The sequence below is a fragment of the Lissotriton helveticus genome, chromosome 10 (assembly GCF_964261635.1).
Source record: "Lissotriton helveticus chromosome 10, aLisHel1.1, whole genome shotgun sequence".
NCBI lineage: Eukaryota > Metazoa > Chordata > Amphibia > Caudata > Salamandridae > Lissotriton > Lissotriton helveticus.
Window position 1 is genome coordinate 591043548 of NC_136071.1, and position 21298 is coordinate 591064845.

Genomic DNA, 21298 nt, shown 5'->3' on the forward strand with positions numbered 1-21298 from the left:
CTTAAACTAAATTCACGGTGACCGTCACACACCGCCTATGTTGTAGACGCGCTCACAATTTGAGTCAATGCCATCGCTCGCTTTACCACAGGCTATAATTCCTCTATCTCACCTCCAGTTTAAGTGTTAATGGCTCCCGCTTGTATCAGTCATCCCTTGATCTCTCGTTGGAGGGACGCACAATTAAGTCCGTGCGTTGTTGACCGCCCATTTGGGTATTTTTGTTTGCATGTACTTGTGTAGCGACACGCATCTGCCCTTTCCCCAGCGTTACTAATTAACCTACCATTAATTGCGTAAGCATGAAGTAGCTTGTAAACAATGTAATGTGCTTATCTGCACGATGTTTCACTCATTTTGGCTTTTTCTACCTGTGTGTTCAACATAGAGGTTAATTTCAACCCTCTAATTGGAATTCATTATACCCCTATTAGGTCCTTTGCCCCCACTCCCCCACTATGGTCCTGATGAAGACCCTACAGCAAGGTTAAACTATCCTGCAGCTACAAGAGGGTCGAAACGTCGACTGTTTGTTCTGTACTGTGGCGACCTCACACCAACAATTGTATATATGCTGTACTTGGTGGCGTATGCCTTTATGTGAATAATTTACTATGTGATATACAAGTTGTTGCTACCCCATTGGTGGCATGAGTAAATGCCTAAACAACTGATTTTACTGTCACATGACAACTGATTTCATTGTCACATGATCCCTTCACTTCACGACTCCCTCACCATCACGTTCCTTTCCCTCGTGGGGCACTGTATGACGTTTAATACAGTTTATTGCATTATATTAGTTGTACATCATACTACATCCCACTGTGAATAAAACCGTGTGGATCTAAACAATTGTTTTTCTAGTAATTGTGTTTCACTTACCCAAACAAATCCCCGTGACACACTGGGACCCCTTCCTTTTATTATCTAGTTCAACCCAGGTCCCAGTGACTACTAATGGGTATACCCCCCCGTGCATAAACTACTTCGAGCAGACGCATGTCTGCGAGGTTCCCCTTTCCCTCCCAATTGTTCTTGATTTCTTCACTCTAGTATCACAATATGGTAGAAAGAGAGCTCTTGTCCTACTCCGAGGACTATATTGACAAACTGCTCCAAAATCCTGACAACATTTTCTTTCAATCTGATGTTCCAACAATTGACTTCTCACTTAAAGATAAAATTTCACGTCTCGAACGCCTGGAGAAAAAACTGGTGCGTACCCGCTGGCACGGTCACTTGCTTACGAAGTACCTGAAAGAGAACATAATCCCGGTTGGATTACAAATTAAGATAGAACCGGCTATCTTCATTGAAGTCCCCAAATTTAGAGAAGGCTTTAGCCACATATCAAACAATTGCTCTCGCCACTGGATGGTGTTGGGCGTCGAAACGGCCAAAGACCAGGTAATACAACTCACCGCTGAAATTGCTGCATTGAAAGCCGAAATATCGACTGACTCTAACTTTGCAAACGCAAAGGATACCTTGACTAATCTACAAGCCACACTCAAGGATTTTGATGTAACCACCCAAAACCGTAAACTTGAAAAATTAGCACGGGATATTCGGCTCTACGATAAAAAAAAGACATATCCATACCTACAAGACGATTATTACCAACAGGATACCCAAGGCCGCTTTACCAACAGAGGCCGGGGCAACTTTAGAGGTAGACGGAATTACCCTACCTTTTCAGATTCGTCCTATAGTTCTGAGGGAGAGCCGGACTCCGCAGGTCCAAGCCATCAATATCCGTATTTTGATTACAACTACCCACCTCAGCTTTTTCCTCCTTTTTTAGGACAAGGCCGAGGGTCTTGGCGACCCCCACGAGGGAGAGGCAATTCATGGCCCCGCGGGCAAAATCAACGTGGTTCCCAGCAGAACCAGGCCAACTGGAATGGAGGACGAGGACAACCACCCAAACAAGTCCAATTCCAACCAGAACCGCACGGCGAGAGGGTGACTCGGAACAAGACATACCGCTGGTAGATCCTTCTAGACAACCTGAAACTCTTAATCCCATTATCAACATCTCAAAGCAACCACTCAGCAATACGGAAATTCAAGTACTCAGTAAGGGATTATCATATGTCCCTACATACAATCCTGACCATTTCTTGGTAAAAACAGAGCTATTCAAATTTTTTCGGAAAATCCGACTAAAGTACTTTTTCCGGAACTCCGTCACACAATCAAAAACATCTGTTACAGGCTTACGACCACCATCCACTTTTGTTCCATATGCCAGCACGATGTCCAATCAAATTCTAGCTTATGAAATGGTTGTTTGGCGTGATGTACAGCGGGCTCTACAGGACAAAACTTTTGTTCGATATAACATCAGCAAATCCGAGAAAACAGCATTACGGACACTGGCCAATAACACCCAAGTCGTGATCAAGCCGGCCGACAAAGGCGGTGCTATAGTGATACAGGATAAATCTGCATATAAATCTGAGGTTCTACGTCAACTACAGGACACAAACTGCTATCAAATATTGAGGTCGGACCCCACTCGATCCATTGCTACTGAGATCCTTGAAATCACCCAAGAAGGTTTGGATATGGGCTTTTTGTCAGAGAACGAGTTCCAGTTCCTTAACAACAAACACCCACGTCTGGCAACTATTTATACGTTACCCAAACTGCACAAAAGCATGTCAAGTCCACCTGGCCGGCCGATTGTCTCTGGCTGCGGATCCATTTTGGAACCATTGGGAAAGTACATTGACTTTTTCATCAAACCTCTAGCAGAGGCCACTCCTTCATACATCCGTGATACCATGCACACCATTAATATAATTGAGAGCATCTCATTTGATCCATTCCATCAAAGACTAGCCACCTGTGATGTCGTCTCCCTTTACACCTGCATTCCTCAACAGGAAGCCCTCACGGTTATTGCCCGCTGTCTGAACACACGTCCAGCACCTGTCCAAGTACCATCAGAGTTCATTGTAGCTCTACTGAAAATTGCAATGACCCGAAACTTTTTCCTTTTTGACACCAATTTTTACTTACAAACCTCCGGAGTTGCGATGGGCGCTCCCTTCGCTCCTGACGTAGCCATTCTATATATGGCAGCATTCGAAGAGGATACTGTTCTAAGTCAACTTAACCCATTCAGAGACCAAGTCGGTCTCTGGATGAGGTATATAGATGACATCCTCTTGATCTGGAATGGGAGCCAAGATCAACTTAACAATTTTTTCGCCTGGCTCAATGAACAATCCCAGCACGTCAAATTCACAATCTCATCAGACAACCACTCCATCGATTTTTTGGATGTCACAATCTATCATGAGTCTGGCAAACTCCTCACCAAACTATATCGCAAACCTGCGGAGAGGAATTCTTTATTGGCTTATACCAGCCATCACCCACGAGCCCTTCGTGACAACCTGCCCTTCGGGCAATTCCTGAGGATACGTCGAAATTGTTCCACCAAAGATGACTACTTTTCAGAATCCCAGGATCTGTCCAATCGATTGCTGAGCCGAGGCTACCCCAGACGCTTGATCAAAAAAGCCCGCAAACGGGCTTGGTTCTATCCTAGAGAGGAATTACTAGTGCCTAAACAAAGAACGGATGATCAGGAGAACCGCATTGTTTGTGTCACGACGTTTAACACGAGAAGCAACACCATCAAAAAAATTCTCAATAAACATTGGCACCTGGTCTCGGACGAGATCAGCCAACCCTTGACACCGCTCCATGCTTTCAAGAAAGCTAAATGCATCAGGGACCATGTCGTGAATTCTTTTCTACCCCCAGAATGCCACCCAACGATCAACACTCTATGGAATCTACCACCGGTAATTGGTCACTCCAAATGTGGGCATTGTAAGGCCTGTGACTCAACGATACAGACCAAAGACTTTACCTATCTTCATCTAACTGTCAAATTGAAATGCTTCAGTAATTGCAACACTAGCAATGTCATCTATGCTATTTTATGCCCATGCCAGAAGATCTACATTGGGCAGACCCAGCAAAAAATCAAAGCACGTATACTGCAACACATGAGTCGCATTCGCTGTGAGGTTGAAGGTGCTCCACTTGCGGAACATTTCAAGTTGAACAATCACCCACCAGAGAGCTTACGATGGCTGATCATTGAAAAAATAACACTTGGACCACGTGGTGGTAATATCTCGGACATTCTCAACACACGAGAATTAAAATGGATGCACTTTTTCAACTCCATTGAAACTGGTCTGAATGAATCCGATAGCTCATTTTCCCAACTGGCCATTTTACCATAAAAAATTTTTTTTAAAATTTAAAAAATAAAAAATAAATAAAAATGTTTATTATTCTGCCCTCTACTCTTGTCTACACTGTGCCCCCTTCATCTGCCATGCACTGTTGAGCAATTGCAATACTTGTGGTTTTACTGTAGGTAGAGCCTTTACCCTCATGTTTGAGAGGTACGCTCCAATAACCGTATTGTTTGATGTCTTGGCCAGTTCGCCTTTGTTCAGAAATGTAGCCTTACCATTGACATACGTGGCTACGCTATTGTAATACCTGTGATTCAATGATATGCTGAGCCTTTACCCTCATGTCTGAGAGGTACGCTCCAATAACCACATCAATGGCAATCAGGGCAAGTCACACAATAGTGCGAGAATATCTGTAAATAGTGGGGTCTCACCCGTAGCTTTTCATAGTCAGTCTTCTACTCAATTATCATTATTGTTTTTTCCATTCTACAATGTATTTCTTTTTTATTATGACAATTGCTATTGTATTATTCGACCACCCTGCGGTCACAACGACCATGCCTGACCTAGTGGTCTTTTTACTAGCTTCATTCCTCCCTGTGGCCACCACGTGACCTGTCGCTATGACTCCCATAGCAAAATAGGAAGCGCGGCATTCGCACCGCAACTCGCGCACAGAGCCGTCAAACTTGATCAAGTAAGTCATTCTGCCTCTGAGAGCCACTTCCCGCTCTTTGTTAAGACCAGTATTATTCAATATCCCCCATTCTTAAATCCCTCAGATCCATCCCGAGTCAGGAAGTCTTTAAATAATCGACTCTTGAAACGACCGATCGCGGACAATCCCCATGCCGCCAAGATATCGGTAAGCTACACGGCTCGCATAATGAGTAAGCTATTCTGTATCTATGAGCTGCCTCGTAGCCTGAATCGCTATCCCCTATTTTACCTCCCTCAGACCCATCCTTCAATTCCTTGAAGTCTGATAACCACGACTGTGTAGCTGACCGCGCCCAAGTTACATATCGCTTGTAATCGGTAAGCCGCTCAGCCGTTCTTCTATGGTGTCCGCTCTTGTCTCGCCACAATTATATGTTTGATATTACATCATGACTCGCTCCCTCTTTCAGATGCGGTATTACTTTTCTACTTGTTTTTAATTACCTGAGTCTCCGCCCAAGATCCCACTGCACGCGGACTTTTGGTAAGCGGTATACGGATATTCCCGTTTTGCCATTATGAGTTAATCCCCGTTTTGACCCTTGAATGGCAGGTAATCTCGCATGTTCACCATTACCTTAAACTAAATTCACGGTGACCGTCACACACCGCCTATGTTGTAGACGCGCTCACAATTTGAGTCAATGCCATCGCTCGCTTTACCACAGGCTATAATTCCTCTATAAATAATCAACAAAGACCACCTGAAACAGACATACAATACATATTCCGATGGTGTTGGAATACACTCAGTGTGTTAAAATACCCCTCACACACCAAAAGGGCCCTTGGTGTCATGCTTCATCATCGGGGTCTTCCCGCCCCCGCTGCGGGACGGGGCAGTGCTGCGACAAGCGGCTACGCCGGAGCACCTTTTAATTGTGAGTACTATGTGAGTGATAATGGAGTGAGTGTCAGTGAGGTCAGAAGTGATGAACAGTGAAATTAAAGTTAAAAAATACCTGGCCTGGTGTTTAGAAAAAATTATTTAATAGGCACTGGCTGGTATCGTTAAAAGGGGTGAGGCGGAGTGCAAGATCGGGTTACTAGTCGCTCCCACAGATAGAGAGTGTTGATTACCACGGAAGCCACTGACGAAGGAGGAAGCACTGAGGTGTGGGGGTTGATTGGACCCTCTATACCCTTCGCCCAGCTTGGCTCATGGGGCATTGTCTCATCACTCAATAAGCTTACATCATCAGTATTACTGACCGAGCTTCTTTCACGTGTATTTAAATTATTTATACACATTGATCAAACACAACACTCTCTATCTGTGGGAGCGCATTAGTGAGTGACAGGGGGATCTATACATCCCGGTCCTGACGAAGGGGCATGTCGCCCCGAAACATGTTGACCCACACAGGAGAGCAAGACTAGTAACCCGATCTTGCACTCCGCCTCACCCCTTTTAACGATACCAGCCAGTGCCTATTAAATAATTTTTTCTAAACACCAGGCCAGGTATTTTTTAACTTTAATTTCACTGTTCATCACTTCTGACCTCACTGACACTCACTCCATTATCACTCACATAGTACTCACAATTAAAAGGTGCTCCGGCGTAGCCGCTTGTCGCAGCACTGCCCCGTCCCGCAGCGGGGGCGGGAAGACCCCGATGATGAAGCATGACACCAAGGGCCCTTTTGGTGTGTGAGGGGTATTTTAACACACTGAGTGTATTCCAACACCATCGGAATATGTATTGTATGTCTGTTTCAGGTGGTCTTTGTTGATTATTTAGACGTTCATAAGAGGAGGATTAGCCCACCGCGGTGCCTTGTTGCACCACCTCTTCACTCCCTTTGTTGATATTTTTGGTATAATTCCTCTATCTCACCTCCAGTTTAAGTGTTAATGGCTCCCGCTTGTATCAGTCATCCCTTGATCTCTCGTTGGAGGGACGCACAATTAAGTCCGTGCGTTGTTGACCGCCCATTTGGGTATTTTTGTTTGCATGTACTTGTGTAGCGACACGCATCTGCCCTTTCCCCAGCGTTACTAATTAACCTACCATTAATTGCGTAAGCATGAAGTAGCTTGTAAACAATGTAATGTGCTTATCTGCACGATGTTTCACTCATTTTGGCTTTTTCTACCTGTGTGTTCAACATAGAGGTTAATTTCAACCCTCTAATTGGAATTCATTATACCCCTATTAGGTCCTTTGCCCCCACTCCCCCACTATGGTCCTGATGAAGACCCTACAGCAAGGTTAAACTATCCTGCAGCTACAAGAGGGTCGAAACGTCGACTGTTTGTTCTGTACTGTGGCGACCTCACACCAACAATTGTATATATGCTGTACTTGGTGGCGTATGCCTTTATGTGAATAATTTACTATGTGATATACAAGTTGTTGCTACCCCATTGGTGGCATGAGTAAATGCCTAAACAACTGATTTTACTGTCACATGACAACTGATTTCATTGTCACATGATCCCTTCACTTCACGACTCCCTCACCATCACGTTCCTTTCCCTCGTGGGGCACTGTATGACGTTTAATACAGTTTATTGCATTATATTAGTTGTACATCATACTACATCCCACTGTGAATAAAACCGTGTGGATCTAAACAATTGTTTTTCTAGTAATTGTGTTTCACTTACCCAAACAAATCCCCGTGACACACTGGGACCCCTTCCTTTTATTATATACTGAGAAGTCAGCCACTCTGGGTCTCCCAGGTGAGTGTTTCAGGCCTGTGAGCCACTCATATAAATCTCGCCTGATCGAGCCTGATCGAGCGCTGAGTGAGCGAGTTTGAATCTAAATATCAAACCCCTCTTTCTAAGGCGCAGGAAATGGTGGGCCCTTCATTGCTTCTGGTGTGGAAGTCTATGGGGCAAGGGTCCAAGACTTGCAGAGGAGAACAATTGCCAGAAAGTGCTTGCTGTTCTCATCTGTGCCTTTTTTCTGCTCACTGGCTGAAAAGAGATTGGCTGCCCCCTTTCTTGCTAGAGTGAAAAAACAACTTGAGAGAAAACATGACGTTGTGAGGCTCACTTAGAGGGAGGCTAGCCCTGCTTTTTTCTGAAAGACGCTTCAGAAATTGTTCAAAATGTCTCCTGGCCAGTCAGGCTCGTTGGTCTAGGGGTATGATTCTTGCTTCGGGTGCGAGAGGTCCCGGGTTCAAATCCCGGATGAGCCCATGCTGTGGACATTTTCAGGATGCTTGTAATATAGGAGCATTTCTTCTTTTCAATGCTATAAGACGCTGTGTATGTCGAGAAAGTTCCTTACCCTGCACGCTATTTTCCACTTGTGGCGTGATAAAGGAGTGCAGGACTTCTTTGCAACTGCTTTTCTGGGCCGGACCAGCATGGTAGGAACATTACATGCATAGTGTTTTTCTAGTGTAATTTCAGGATATGGTTTCAAAATCGCCTCTTGGAATAAAAGTGGTCCTCATTCCGGTCTTCCAAAGAAATAGAGACCGGGTAAGGAGAGCCCAACTTTGAGCTTCAAGGACATTGGCCCTTAGTCTGTGCATTCCAGCCCAATACATGCCAACAAGATTCCTGAGTTACTGTCTGTTTCTGTAGTGTAGTGGTTATCACGTTTGCCTTAGATGCGAAAGGTCCCTGGTTCGAGACCGGGCAGAAACAGTGGTTTGCTGTTTTTAACAGTCTTTGCCTTTACTGGCTGACTTTATAGGAAAGCTGAGATAATAGAGGCTGTCTATCCCTCACCAACCTGACGTAGTGTGCTCCAGGGATCTCAGTGACAGCTCGAAAAGAGAAGTGACGATAGCTTGCGCCATTCGCTTGCTCGCCCTTTGCTCTGAAGGGTGGGCCTACTTCATGAAAGCAAGGAATGAGAGCAGAAATGCTTTTCTTGTCCTCACCACGAGCAGACACTTAGAGAAAACAAACTGTCTGAAGGACAGAGGCTTTTTAATTTCTTGTTTGATGACGGCCATGGAAAACACAGCAATCATATTGCAGAAGAGAGCAACATGTGCAGTTGTTTGCTTTGGGTGAAGCATTCACCGACTAGCTGCCACTAACCCCTGGAGCCGTGTCAGAGGTGACTCTTGGGTGGCTCGTTGGTGTAGGGATATGATCCTCACTTAGGGTGCCAGAGGTCCCGGGTTCAAATCCCGGACGAGCCCTTTTTTAGAGCTAAACATACAAATCGTACTAAAAGTGAACTATGCATGACTATTTCTAGTAATACTCGGTGCATTGTTGCGCAACATATTTCTAACCTCAGAAGAAAAATGGATCACCATGCTTTTTCTGCCTACCTGCTTAGTCTCAGTGTGTCCCAGGTGATGCTTTCCCAAGCTGTACTCGCTTTGCATTTAGACATCAGATATTTGTCTGTCGATGCCTGCACAAGTAAATTTTGAATACGTCTAATTGCAAGCATGTTGGATGATATCTCTGAGGTTTTCACACTTGTTCTGCACATTCTGAGCCGCTGCTGATACAGCAGAATAGAAGTAGGGTGAAGCCTTGAGAGGAACTTTGCTTTAACAGTAGCAAGCAGCAAGGACGTTTCTGTAGTGTAGTGGTCATCACGTTCGCCTAACACGCGAAAGGTCCCTGGTTCGAGACCGGGCAGAAACACTGATTGTTGGCTGCTTTTATGTGCACACTCTAAAACCTTATTATCTGAATGCAAGTTTAAGAAGAGGTGGTCTTTGAACACAGTGAGCCGTGGGAAACTTTCTTTACCTTTGCAAGACGAAACAAAGTTATCTGCATCCATCATCTGGGGGTCGTTCTTGTGCCTATTTTTATTTTGTTTAAGCTATGTTGTATTGTTGGGGCCTTTACAACTGTGACCTTGCTGAGAAGGTTGTAAGTGGAAACATTGGCAGGTGCGGATAGAAGAGTCAGACCTAAGCCCCCCTCGTGAGCCATCAGGATGGCCGAGTGGTCTAAGGCGCCAGACTCAAGAGAGCTTGATCTTCAGTGTAGCTGAGCCTTCTGGTCTCCTCATGGAGGCATGGGTTCAAATCCCACTTCTGACAGGTCCCTTTTACACCTGTAAATCTTCCTGTTCTTTGCAGTGCGTTCCTGGCAAACACCACAATCTTTGCAGGAACCTGTAGCATGTGAAGAGAAATCCACCAACAATCAGGCTCGGCCCTCAATCACAATTCCATGGATTTCTGGAAATGACACCTCAGGCACACCTTCCAATAAATTTGCACTCCATCACAGTAACTGCCATGCTGGGTTTCTAACTAAGCAGTTGATCCCATCATTTGTTGTGAGGCTCTCCTGCCACCTTTTGGGCAGAGAAGGCACTGTCCCTGCAAAAACACAGGCAGACATGTTCAACAGGGCTTCCTGGTTATGTGGGAGGAGCAGAATGCCATTGGTCCCCCCTTGCAAATTCTAATTTACATAAGGAAGACAGAGAGGTAGCTGGGAGTAGGCACTGCACACGGGCATTGCACTCTCTCTTATGATTTGCAGCCAATTCTAGATTGAGGCAGGAGGAAAGGAGATGACTCGCCCAACAATGGCTATACTGAGAAGTCAGCCACTCTGGGTCTCCCAGGTGAGTGTTTCAGGCCTGTGAGCCACTCATATAAATCTCGCCTGATCGAGCCTGATCGAGCGCTGAGTGAGCGCGTTTGAATCTAAATATCAAACCCCTCTTTCTCAGGCGCAGGAAATGGTGGGCCCTTCATTGCTTCTGGTGTGGAAGTCTATGGGGCAAGGGTCCAGGACTTGCAGAGGAGAACAATTGCCAGAAAGTGCTTGCTGTTCTCATCTGTGCCTTTTTTCTGCTCACTGGCTGATAGGAGATTGGCTGCCCCCTTTCTTGCTAGAGTGAAAAAACAACAACTTGAGAGAAAACATGACGTTGTGAGGCTCACTTAGAGGGAGACTAGCCCTGCTTTTTTCTGAAAGACGCTTCAGAAATTGTTCAAAATGTCTCCTGGCCAGTCAGGCTCGTTGGTCTAGGGGTATGATTCTCGCTTCGGGTGTGAGAGGTCCTGGGTTCAAATCCCGGATGAGCCCATGCTGTGGACATTTTCAGGATGCTTGTAATATAGGAGCATTTCTTCTTTTCAATGCTATAAGACGCTGTGTATGTCGAGAAAGTTCCTTACCCTGCACGCTATTTTCCACTTGTGGCGTGATAAAGGAGTGCAGGACTTCTTTGCAACTGCTTTTCTGGGCCGGACCAGCATGGTAGGAACATTACATGCATAGTGTTTTTCTAGTGTAATTTCAGGATATGGTTTCAAAATCGCCTCTTGGAATAAAAGTGGTCCTCATTCCTGTCTTCCAAAGAAATAGAGACCGGGTAAGGAGAGCCCAACTTTGAGCTTCAAGGACATTGGCCCTTAGTCTGTGCATTCCAGCCCAATACATGCCAACAAGATTCCTGAGTTAGTGTCTGTTTCTGTAGTGTAGTGGTTATCACGTTCGCCTTAGATGCGAAAGGTCTCTGGTTCGAGACCGGGCAGAAACAGTGGTTTGCTGTTTTTAACAGTGTTTGCCTTTACTGGCTGACTTTATAGGAAAGCTGAGATAATAGAGGCTGTCTATCCCTCACCAACCTGACGTAGTGTGCTCCAGGGATCTCAGTGACAGCTCGAAAAGAGAAGTGACGATAGCTTGCGCCATTCGCTTGCTCGCCCTTTGCTCTGAAGGGTGGGCCTACTTCATGAAAGCAAGGAATGAGAGCAGAAATGCTTTTCTTGTCCTCACCACGAGCAGACACTTAGAGAAAACAAACTGTCTGAAGGACAGAGGCTTTTTAATTTCTTGTTTGATGACGGCCATGGAAAAGACAGCAATCATATTGCAGAAGAGAGCAACATGTGCAGTTGCTTGCTTTGGGTGAAGCATTCACCGACTAGCTGCCACTAACCCCTGGAGCCGTGTCAGAGGTGACTCTTGGGTGGCTCGTTGGTCTAGGGGTATGATCCTCGCTTAGGGTGCGAGAGGTCCCGGGTTCAAATCCCGGACGAGCCCTTTTTAGAGCTAAACATACAAATCGTACTAAAAGTGCACTATTCATGACTATTTCTAGTAATACTCGGTGCATTGTTGCGCAACATATTTCTAAACTCAGAAGAAAAATGGATCACCATGCTTTTTCTGCCTACCTGCTTAGTCTCAGTGTGTCCCAGGTGATGCTTTCACAAGCTGTACTCGCTTTGCATTTAGACATCAGATATTTGTCTGTCGATGCCTGCACAAGTAAATTTTGAATACGTCTAATTGCAAGCATGTTGGATGATATCTCTGAGGTTTTCACACTTGTTCTGCACATTCTGAGCCGCTGCTGATACAGCAGAATAGAAGTAGGGTGAAGCCTTGAGAGGAACTTTGCTTTAACAGTAGCAAGCAGCAAGGTCGTTTCTGTAGTGTAGTGGGCATGACGTTCGCCTAACACGCGAAAGGTCCCCGGTTCGAGACCGGGCAGAAACACTGAGCGTTGGCTGCTTTTATGTGCACACTCTAAAACCTTATTATCTGAATGCAAGTTTAAGAAGAGGTGGTCTTTGAACACAGTGAGCCGTGGGAAACTTTCTTTACCTTTGCAAGACGAAACAAAGTTATCTGCATCCATCATCTGGGGGTCGTTCTTGTGCCTATTTTTATTTTGTTTAAGCTATGTTGTATTGTTGGGGCCTTTACAACTGTGACATTGCTGTGAAGGTTGTAAGTGGAAACATTGGCAGGTGCAGATAGAAGAGTCAGACCTAAGCCCCCCTCATGAGCCGTCAGGATGGCCGAGTGGTCCAAGGCGCCAGACTCAAGAGAGCTTGCTCTTCAGTGTAGCTGTGCCTTCTGGTCTCCTCATGGAGGCGTGGGTTCAAATCCCACTTCTGACAGGTTCATTTTACACCCGTAAATCTTCCTGTTTTTTGCAGTGCGTTCCTGGCAAACACCACAATCTTTGCAGGAACCTGTAGCATGTGAAGAGAAATCCACCAACAATCATGCTAGGCCCTCAATGACAATTCCATAGATTTCTGGAAATGACACCTCAGGCACACCTTCCATTAAATTTGCACTCTATCACAGTAACTGCCATGCTGGGTTTATAACTAAGCAGTTGATCCCATCATTTGTTGTGAGGCTCTCCTGCCACCTTTTGGGCAGAGAAGGCACTGTCCCTGCAAAAACACAGGCAGACGTGTTCAACAGGGCTTCCTGGTTATGTGGGAGGAGCAGAATGCCATTGGTCCCCCCTTGCAAATTCTAATATACATAAGGAAGACAGAGAGGTAGCTGGGAGTAGGCACTGCACACGGGCATTGCACTCTGTGGTAAATAAATAAATAATACCCTATTTTTGAATGCATAAATGAATAACAGATAGCTCAATAAATAAGAGTCAAGATTCGAGGTAGTAGGAGTTTTTGCAGGTTTAATACAGCATAAGGACAGGAACAGGGCGACCTGCACGGGAATAGGATGGCAGCTGCCGGGGACAGGATCTGGACAAGACTAGCATAGGAAGGAAGGATAACTTTTAATAACAGTACATGAGCATATATACATAACGCAAACACATAGCATTACATCGCAATAGGCGTAGCAGTGGGTGGAGCAGAAAGCGTGACGCGTAGCAGTCGCGAGAGATAAGGGTGAAAGTAGGTGTAACAGGGCGTATACATAGACATGTGATGCAAACGTAACAGAATATGTCATGAATGGGGCGGAACCCATGGAGGGGGCTACCTAAGGAGCCGGGACCTCTAACCTGATGGTGCGCGCAAACTGGCAATGACGTATCACTAGGAGAAGCTGGGGGCTATGAACTCTGTGCTAGGAGCAGAGACTGAAGTCTGGAGAGTCAGGGCGACATGTACCTAAGCAGTATCTAGTATCTGATGTTTAGGGAACATGTTGATATAAACTAGAAGTCAGGAGGGGAAAGGCTAACAGACTCTAAGACTGGAGCATGCATTATTCTACATGTAGTGCGTGATGAAGAATATTAAATGACCATTAAATGCAGTATTTCTCTTACATGGAGACGTAAAAGCTAGACAATGACGGAAACTATTGATGCGATTCAGTAGTTTAGGAATGCAGAGAAGGAGGACTGAACTGATAACTGGAATCATAACATACTCTTGGCAGACTCAGAGGCAGAGCCAGGCTGAACCGGGCACTGCGAGACAGGAAGTAAGTGAAGGGTCGAGGATACAGGCGGGGGCCATATCGCTCCTCAGCGAGGGCTTCAGGAGACAGGAGCTGAATCTGGTGTCCGGGCCCTTTTGAGGCCTAGAAACGGGGACTTTATAATGAAATAACGTGCACACTGAGAAACGCGGCAACGTAGCTTTACATAGGTCTGATATTCGTAGTATTCACGAGAACTGGAAACTGGCATACTAGAGGTGGACACAACTATAATTGCGTCTTTAATCAAACATGGGGAATAACATATGCATATTAATCATGCACACATAACATATGATGGATGACACGTAGGGACACAGAACATGGCAAAATTTACTTTTCCACATTCCCTCCTTGTCACTACGTTTCAATCAGGAAACATCAATATTCATGATACCATCTATCATTTCATACAGTATCATTTGTTCGTCTCGAATTCTTTTGGAACGGGATTTAGAACGGGACTTGGGACTAGGAGTTATACTAGGAATACAGGATGTAGCACAAATGCCGCAAATCGCAGGGCCACATTGTATACAGAGGCAGCAGCTGAATATGATCGCTACTGCAATACCTAGAAAGGACAAGACTTTCCATCCCCAGGCGGAAATTATATTCCAGAACCAACCGGACCATGTCCAAGTGCCTGGATTTTGGTGTAACAGATGGGCAATTTTATGAAGTCTGGTTATAGCTGAATAAACAGACGGCGCGTTATTTGGAATGAAAATGCAGCAACTAGATCCGATGACTCTACAGGCCCCACCCCTATCGGCCAGTATGACGTCAAGGACGAGACGATTTTGCAAAACTACAAATCTCATAGCAGATTGCTCTTCGGTTAAGTTACCTAGAGCAGAGGCAGTCTCATTTACTACAGCTTCAAGTGTTCTGGTTAACCTGCGGATTAGCTTACTATTCTGGATAGGTCCTATAAAGAAGAAGAAACCTCTATTGAAATCTGTATACTGTTCTAGAGCAGTTTCAGTATAATCGACAATTGGGGACTCGATCTCCCTTCTATGTCTAATGTGTACTAGATGTGTGTTTCTATGATAATCAGACGGGGCTAGGAAAACTGGTGGCAGTAGGAAGGCAATGTAACAGGTACCCTCCCAATCGAGGGGCAGACGAACATATGCGGTTTGACCACAAATAAAATATGAATGACGTGAAGCTTTAAAAATAGATTTCCCACTGTCACTATACTTGACAATAGTAGTACAATCACTATGTCCTACATGTACGGAACCATTATTTCGGACACATAATTCGCCTTTGACTGGTAGTACTGAAATAGCAGGTAAGTCTGGAGTAGTATCAGACTGAACATTCAGGACCATGAAATTCGAAGAATAATTACCTAAATTATACACTTCATTTTCTAGATCTAACCCGGTTCTGTGGGAAAGACCTTGCTTGTCTGGAAAACATGTACTGTTAAGAAAAGACATATCTGTTGAGGATGACGTTAACGTGGACCATGCTCCACACGAACCATTATGTGAAAAAGGATAAGGAAAGAGTGGCAGAACTCCCTTCGGTGTCTGGAAAGGGGGGAGTCGACCACACACCCAACAATTAGTGGCATTGCTGGTCTGGTGTGAGTAATGTAACATGCGGATAAAAGAATTATTTCGCATAGCGAGGCGGTAAGAGAGTTCATGAGGAGGCAGATCACTAAACGTGTGTTCTACTGTAACATTAGCAGACATATTTACATGAGAAACTGGAAAGTACAGGTAAAATGCATAACTGGTGCAGGAAATCATAATGCTGAGAAATAAAACAAAACTCAGAAAAACGATACATTGGATTGAGTTTTGACTAACTCTCTCACTATGGGGGTCTATTTTATACATGTCAGAAACAGTCTAACCGTTTCACCTAGGGGAGGACTTAGACAATCAAACTGGCTGACTTATTTTACTAGACCTTAACTTGAGTTTATACTCCTGTTGCGGAGTTTTTTCTAACAGGGAGGGTGCAGTAACAGTGTCTTTTGCGGGACAGTCCTTAAGAATAGTACTTTGGCAGTCCTTTGAATCCTGGGAAATGTTCTTTGAGACCGGTTTCAGTCCATAAAACTTTTTCACGTGCGAAAGGTGCACCCAGCCTTTGCGACCCTCCAACTTCACGGCTGTACGGGTGGCGAGGAGGACCTGTCGGGGCTCCTTCCAGCGAGGCTCCAGCGGACTTGAGCGATCAAAATTGCGAATTAAGACCATGGATCCTGGAACGATTTCATGCGGTGCCACCTCGGTATTGTCTGGAAATGCGGCGGCAACCTGTGAACGACAAGAGTTGAGGGCAGACATCAAGGAAGCTAGGTAATCTGTCAGCATATTACTTGAAACATCGGTAATACTTCGGGGTCTAGGAGTACCCCACATGTTAGGGGGGCGGCCGAAAACGACCTCGTACGGGGACAGACCTGATCTGGAATGTGCGACCATGCGCATATAGAATAAAGCGACTGGCAGAGCTACTAGCCAGTCCACACCTTTCTCTTTACATATTTTTGCGATGCGAATTTTCAGGGTCTGGTTATGTCTCTCTACGAGACCTGCTGCTTCTGGATGGCGTACACAATGGAACTTCCACTGGTATCCTAACAAAAGGGAAACGTGCTTCATTAACTCTGAGGAGAATGGCTGGCCGTTATCAGAATATACGACCCTAGGGAGTCCATAACGGGGGAAGAATTCACGAACCAACTGCTTGGCAGTGGTCGCGGCTGTGTAATCTGGGACTGGATATGCTTCTGTCCACCGGGACAAAGCGCATACAACTACAAGGACATACTTGAAACCTCGACATCGCTCCATCTGAATATAATCCATCTGGAGGACTTCAAAAGGGTGGTCAGGAGGCTGGAATCCCCCTTGTTCCACCGGGACACTTTTACCTGGATTAAACTGACAACATATCATACAGGTACGGACTTTCTGCTTGGCTGCAGCTCGTAAATGCTTGTTGAACCAAATGTTCTGGATACTGTCTAACATAGCTTTTTCTCCTAAATGTGCTGGACTATGTGCGGTATTGATAATGACTTGAACCATAGAGTCGGGGAGAAACCATGTGGCTCTACCCTTCGTCACCCATCCTTGATCTGTCTGGACCCCTCCTTGTTCGGACCATTTCTTGATTTCATCGGGAGTAGCATGTAACTGGATATCTATGACATCTTGAGTAGGGTCCTTAACTGTCATACATGTAGTCGGATCTAGAGTGTGTGTCATGTTAACTGGAATGTCTGGAGTCTGAGCTGTAAGCTTGGCTGTGCGATCTGCTAGATCGTTACCCTGGGAAATAGTGTCAGTAACTTTCGTATGTGCTTTGCATTTCATGATAGCAATGGATGTCGGTAAATGTATGGCATCTAACAGAGCTTGAATAAGGAGACCATGCTGAATCTTGGTTCCATGAGAAGTCATGAAACCTCTCTCCTGCCAGAGCACTCCAAAGTCGTGTACGACTCCAAATGCGTAGCGTGAATCTGTGTAAACATTAACTTTCAGGTTCTTGGCGTGTATACAGGCTTGAGTCAGAGCAACTAGCTCTGCTGCTTGAGCGGACAGAGTGTCAATACGGTGTGTCTCAATAACTTCGGTGTCAGTAGTCACTGCATATGCGGCGACTAGTTCTCCTGTACTAGTTCTCATACATGAACCATCCACATAAAGTGTCAGGTCGGGATCTGGTAACGGAATATCTGTCAGATCTTGTCTTGGCTTTGTCGTAATATTAACTACTTCCACACAGTCGTGTGTGTCCGGACTTAAAGTAACTGATGGTAACAGTGTAGCAGGGTTCAGGATGTTGCAGCGTCTGATTTCTATGTGTGGCTGGAACAGTGTCAATTCATAACCTGTTAAACGTGCAATTGTCAAGTGCTGAGTCTGTGTTCGGTTTAAAAGAACTTCCACGGAGTGTGGAACTTGTACTGTCAGGGAGTGTCCTAATACTATGGAATCACTTTGTCTGATAGCTAGTGCTGTGGCTGCAACTGACTTGAGGCACGCAGGCAGAGCCTGGGCTACAGGATCTAATGTGCTCGAAAAATAAGCACATGGCTTGTATTGTCCTGCTTGATCTTGTGTGAGAACAGATAATGCTGTACCTTCACGTTCTGTGACGAAAAGTGTAAAAGGCTTACTGTAGTTCGGTGTGGCTAGAACTGGAGCTTGGCATAAAGCTTTCTTTAACTCATTGAAGCTAAGTGTATGTTCAGATGTCCAAGGGAGGACAGTCGATGTGGCTGCCTCCTGTGTCGTTAACTGTATCAGTGGCTTGGCTAGAAATGCATACTGAGGAATCCATTGTCTGCAATAAGAAGTAAGGCCGATAAAAGCACGTACCTCCTTCTGGGTCTTGGGCTGAGGAAGACTCGCTATTAACTGGATACGGTCTGGTGTCAACTGCCTACCCCTCTTGGACAGTAAGTGTCCTAAGTATACCACTTGCTGGACACAGAATTGAAGCTTCGAAGGGGACACCTTGTGCCCCATCTCGGCTAGGAAATACAGAACCGTCAGTGACGCTCGCTCGCAGTCACGTTCAGAACGGGCTGTGATCAGTAGATCATCGACATACTGGAGCAGGGCAGTGTCAGTTGGCATGTGAACATTATCAAGCTGTCTCTTAAGTGCTTGACTGTAAATACTAGGACTTTCTGTGAAACCTTGAGGAGCTCGTGTGAACATATAGCTCCTTCCATTTAAACAGAATCCGAAAAGAAACTGGCTGTCTGGATGAATGGGAACACTGAAAAATGCGTTCTTGAGGTCGATTACAGTAAAGAACATGGCTTCGGAATCAATGGCTGTCAAAAGGGAAGAGATATCTGGGACAACTGGGTACTGAGGAATAATACATTTGTTAAGTTCTCGTAGGTCAATCACTAATCGATATACTGGGGGTGCATTTGGATCAGTACGTTTCATGACTGGAATGATCGGAGAATTGCATACATTGGAGTCAGTTTCTACAACTACTCCTTGAGCGATGAGCTCGTCAATAATTTTGGATAAGGCTGCTACAGCCTCAGGTGGCAATCTGTACTGTCTGATTCGTGGTAACACTACACCTGGCTTGAGAGTCACACAATGGGGTGTGATTTGCATGTAACCTACATCAGTTGGACCTTGCGCCCATAAATGCTGCGGAACATTAGACAATCTGGGATCAAAATCTCGTAATACATAGTGACCCTTAAAGTCACGTAGGAACAGACGTATTCCCTCTGGGGAACAGCATATAACTGCACCTAACTCTTTCAGTGTTTTAATACCTAATAGGTTTTCTGGACATGACTTAGTAAGTAACAGATCAGTAGTACGGGACAATGGACCTACTTCTAGAGTAACTGGCTTTGATATTTCATTTACGATGGGTTTTCCTGAAAATCCAAGGGAAACATTTCTAGAGCCTGAGAGCGGAGCCCCTGGAACTTCGGCATGACTAATTGTGGTCCTACTTGCCCCTGTATCAATCAAAAACTTTCTGTCTTTCCCTAATACTTGACTGTGAACATAGGGACCTTCTTGATCTACAGGTATCTCGATGAGAGGCAAGCCTACCTCCCTCTCTAGGCTGTTTCATGAATACTGCTGGTACTCTGGATACTCGGACTGTGCATACTGATACATTTGCTGTGTAACATGCTGTGTTGCAGCAATAGGCTGCGGTGCTGTAACTGTCTGTGGTGTATTCTGTGGCTGAGGAATCTGTGAAACTTGTTCTTGTCTAGGCGGACGTGGTCTTTCTTTAGTCTTACCGGTAGCTATGTTGTGTTTCAGAACTGCACACTCGTTTATAAAATGACCTGGCTGTTTACAATAATTGCAGTTCCCTTTAACGGGAGCTGCAGGATGACTGGCTTGATTCGGACCCCTCTTCTGACTGTCTTGAGGAACAGATTGTGCAACTAGTACTTTCATTTTCGTGTCTTTCATACGTCTTCTCTCGTGGTCCTGTTCTTCTCTGATTCTATTCTGGTGGTATTGGAGCATCTGTAACATCTGGGACGGGGTATTAGCTTGCCAAGTACTTTCGACTTTCAAAACTCGATTTTTAATTGGTGGACTTGAATTCTCGACCAATTTAGTAACAAAAAGATGAGGGTATGACTCACTACTTGTCTTGAGGCCACTGTTGATGCTAAAACATTTCTCAAATCTAGAATAAAAATCACTAATATCCTCATCTTGCTTCTGTTTACAGGCTGAGATTGCATCCCAGTCTTCTTTTTTCGTTGTTAACAATCTGGGTAAAACTTGAATCAATAATTCAGGTAATTCTTTACATTTCGCTCCAAGACCGGTACCTGGTACTCGTGCCTTATCTTCAGCTTCTAGAACTGCCCAATCGATATTTTTCTCTCCCACCTCCCATTCTTTTTCCTTGAGCTTTTCATACACCCCTGCGGGCAACAGAACCTTTAACATTTTAATTATATCTGGATACGTGTATTCTCCCATACGGAGCATGTCTTTTAATTCTCGGTGGAACCCTGCTGGATCTTTATCGTGGCAGGGAATTAATTTTTTCATCTCTAAGAGTTCCATCTTTGTGATCGGAGTGTAAACAAACACTCGTTCTAGTTCGCCACCCGTTCCTCTAACTGGGTGGACTTCTCGTAACGGATTCTGTCTCTCCATGTAAAATGGTTTACTTTCGGGGGGTGAGACATGAACAAAGTGCGGGTTCAAAAACGTTCTATATTTGTGGCGCTGTTCTAGAATGACACTAATTAAATCGGTACCTAGACCTTTCCATCTATACTGGAGTAACTCGTTCAGGATATCATGTAACGGGCCTGGATCAGAGTGCTGACCCTCATACAATGTAATGAGGTGCTGAATCATATACATACCCGCCAGTCGTTGCTCGGCTGGGGGCATTTTCAGAAACATTTGTGCCACTATTTCGTCTGGAAAAGTGGTAGAATCAGTAGTCCATCGGACTGCTGATCGGGCTAGTTCTTGTTCATGCATAGTACTTAACTCACTGTAACCGATTCGTGATTTCAGAATGTGATCGGTGGCTTGAAACACTTGTTCTAGAGAACCTTGTTCTGGTGCTGGATGATGGAAAGTAGACTTGTGTTCTAGGCGTAAATGGCGATCTGGAAATCTAGATTTTCCTACATACGCTATTCTGGCGGGATTCTCGTCCTCTACCTCTTCAGTATCAGAGTTACTTTCTTTCTCGCTTACTTG

General features: G+C 45.0%; 9 non-coding genes across 9 annotated transcripts; all 9 read left to right on the forward strand.

Annotated features, from left to right (window-relative positions):
* Positions 1-8038: 8038 nt before the first annotated feature.
* Positions 8039-8110, forward strand: TRNAP-CGG (transfer RNA proline (anticodon CGG)). Its single transcript has one exon. It is a non-coding gene; the product is annotated as a tRNA-Pro (tRNA).
* Positions 8111-8494: 384 nt separating this feature from the next.
* TRNAL-UAG (transfer RNA leucine (anticodon UAG)) lies at positions 8495-8567 on the forward strand. The gene has a single exon. It is a non-coding gene; the product is annotated as a tRNA-Leu (tRNA).
* An 893-nt stretch (positions 8568-9460) lies between these two features.
* Positions 9461-9533, forward strand: TRNAV-AAC (transfer RNA valine (anticodon AAC)). The gene has a single exon. It is a non-coding gene; the product is annotated as a tRNA-Val (tRNA).
* Positions 9534-9828: 295 nt separating this feature from the next.
* Positions 9829-9940, forward strand: TRNAL-CAA (transfer RNA leucine (anticodon CAA)). The gene is made up of 2 exons: positions 9829-9866; positions 9895-9940. It is a non-coding gene; the product is annotated as a tRNA-Leu (tRNA).
* Positions 9941-10871: 931 nt separating this feature from the next.
* Positions 10872-10943, forward strand: TRNAP-CGG (transfer RNA proline (anticodon CGG)). The gene has a single exon. It is a non-coding gene; the product is annotated as a tRNA-Pro (tRNA).
* Positions 10944-11327: 384 nt separating this feature from the next.
* TRNAL-UAG (transfer RNA leucine (anticodon UAG)) lies at positions 11328-11400 on the forward strand. The gene has a single exon. It is a non-coding gene; the product is annotated as a tRNA-Leu (tRNA).
* A 434-nt stretch (positions 11401-11834) lies between these two features.
* On the forward strand, positions 11835-11906 carry TRNAP-AGG (transfer RNA proline (anticodon AGG)). Its single transcript has one exon. It is a non-coding gene; the product is annotated as a tRNA-Pro (tRNA).
* A 386-nt stretch (positions 11907-12292) lies between these two features.
* TRNAV-AAC (transfer RNA valine (anticodon AAC)) lies at positions 12293-12365 on the forward strand. The gene has a single exon. It is a non-coding gene; the product is annotated as a tRNA-Val (tRNA).
* A 295-nt stretch (positions 12366-12660) lies between these two features.
* On the forward strand, positions 12661-12772 carry TRNAL-CAA (transfer RNA leucine (anticodon CAA)). Its single transcript has 2 exons — positions 12661-12698; positions 12727-12772. It is a non-coding gene; the product is annotated as a tRNA-Leu (tRNA).
* Positions 12773-21298: the final 8526 nt, after the last annotated feature.